The sequence below is a fragment of the Macrobrachium nipponense genome, chromosome 16 (assembly GCF_015104395.2).
Source record: "Macrobrachium nipponense isolate FS-2020 chromosome 16, ASM1510439v2, whole genome shotgun sequence".
Classification (NCBI taxonomy): Eukaryota; Metazoa; Arthropoda; class Malacostraca; order Decapoda; family Palaemonidae; genus Macrobrachium; species Macrobrachium nipponense.
In genome coordinates, this window is record NC_087209.1 from 20,205,487 (window position 1) to 20,207,986 (window position 2,500).

Consider the following 2,500-nt stretch of genomic DNA (forward strand, 5'->3'; position numbering starts at 1 on the left):
TTTCAGTATACGTATGTACAAAGTGTAACTGAATCTTACCTAAAAATTGGGAATATATCGTTTCTCTCTCATTTCTGGTCTTAACCTCTTCCATAACATTAAATCGATCTGTTCCATAATCTCAAATTAGAAGTAGGTTTTTATTTTCTCCGTCTGTTCCACTTCCCGTCTATTCCTCCATATCCTTCCCCTGGAATTCCCCTTTCCCCGCAAAATTCTCCGACACTGCCGCCTTTCCCTCGTATTCTTTAATCGGCTTTCCATCCCATTCCCCTTTTTCGACTTTAATCCATTCCTCTTTCCTAAATGTCTTCTTTTCTCCTTATTCATTTTTTCCTTCTTCCTTTCTCTTCTCGTCGTCGTCGTCGTCGTCCTCCTCCTCCTCCCTCATCCAAACCAGCCGTAAGCAAGAATCCATTGCGAAGCGAGATGACTCTCTCTCTCTCTCTCTCTCTCTCTCTCTAACAAAACCCTGCCTCAACAATTCGCTGGAACGTCGTTATTACCTTCATTGTATTCCAGATTAGGTCCAACTGGAGCCTCCAGCCATCCGCTGTTGGTTCTCCTCCGCAACGGGAGCTACTCGCAAAGCTGCTTCTTCCAGGATGGCTTTCCAGCTACTTACAATGGTTGGGGTGGGGGAGAGGTGGCGGGTGGGGGGGGGGGTTAAGGTGGGAAGGGGTGTGGGGAGACCTCGCGTCTTTCTTGGACGACTGGGAGGAATATTCGTTTATCTTTTCGCCCTCACATTGTTCAACGGTATCTTTTAATTGTCGTATTTCTTCACGATTTGTAAGAGCGTTACGTGGACGAGTATTCGTCCAAAACCAATGGAAGCATACACACACACACACACCACACACACACACACACACACACACACATATATATATATATATATATATATATATATTATATATATAATATATATATATATATATATATATATAGTTTTTTAACATATATCTTACCATTCGCTTCCTCTCTCTTGGAGATTTATAGTACGGTGATCCCTGCGAATAGTGATGGCAAAATAAAATATGTGTCAGGTGTTTCCACAAAATAATTAAAATTACCTTTTGATATAAGAAAACACTATACACACACACACATACACACACACACACACACACACACACACACACACACACACACACATATATCTATATAGATGTCTATATATCTGTCTTTATAATTATTTATATATACAATACTACATACATACACAGTCGTACGAAATGTATAGAACAAACATCCACAACAGAATTCAAACGAATAGGTGAAATATATCACAAGAAACAATGAGCTCTCCCAGACGCCCTGGGCTTTTGAAAACAAAAATGAAATGGTACAGTCATAACACGTCATATCAGTTGCAAAAGCCAACTATGGTAGGCGAGCGATCACAGTCTTCAATAAACATTCCGCGTATCAGTCTGAATACCTTGTAGTTAGCAAATATTTTGGACACATGCGCATATCTATTTTAAAATGACAAGATTTCCCATTAAACGAAATTAAATTTTCAAGAGTAAACTGGACGTTTCTGAACAACGAAGAAACTAGTCGTGGCAGTATACCTGACATCATATAATTTAATAACAGTGATCAAGAGAGGTATGAGGACATTCGTTCTAATTAGATCAATGTTGTCAAATGGGAACTAAGTCTGCAAAAGTAACCTCTCTCTCTCTCTCTCTCTCTCTCTCTTCAAATCAAGGCAAGGACAGTTCAGTGTATTACCGAATTATTTGGACGAAAAACAGATAATTATCTAAACCAAGTCAAGAAATTAGGATGAATTTTTTTTAAACTTCCAGGTAACGTGTCAGATAGGTGGGAATGAAAGTCGGAGAAGATTTAACGAAGGTTTTTAGAAGGAAACAGGAGGAAACGAGAAAAAAAAAAAGCTGATGATGGCGTAGGAGGTGTTGGGAGAAAAAAAAGAGGGAATGTGAGAGAAGCCAAAAGTTTTTTTTTTTTTTTGGGTGGTGGTCTGAGGAGGGGAGGGGAGGGGAGGGGAGGGGGTGGGAGCGAGAGTGGAAGGGGTGGGGGAGGGGGGAAGGTGATTTTGCCAAAGGTGGAATGGAAGAAGTAAGGTTCCTGAATGCAGCATATATTCAAACTTCTTCCAAGCCAGAGTTCTTTGTAATCCGAGAGAGAGAGAGAGAGAGAGAGAGAGAGAGAGAGGAGTGGGGGATGGGGGCAAGAAAGGAAGAAGGAGAAAGGGAGGGGGGCGGTAAGGGGACGGGAATGGGGGAAAGGAGATAAAAATGACTCCTAATATTCTCTCTCTCTCCTGGAAATTACCTTCGGCCCTGCGCCACATTGTGTCCGGCTCCACGGGCGGACAACGGACGATGAATGCTCGTCCCCGACATTTCATTCTTTTGTGGCTTTTTTTTTTTTTTATGAATATGTAACCTGTACCTCACCCCCAACCCCACACACCGCCGTGCTACACCCCTCCTCACCCACAAAAAAAAAAAAAAAAAAAAAA

General features: G+C 41.5%; 1 protein-coding gene across 1 annotated transcript in view; it reads right to left on the reverse strand.

Annotated features, from left to right (window-relative positions):
* Positions 1 to 2,500, reverse strand: part of LOC135195284 (LIM/homeobox protein lim-7-like) — a 278,819-nt gene that overhangs the window by 50,648 nt on the left and 225,671 nt on the right.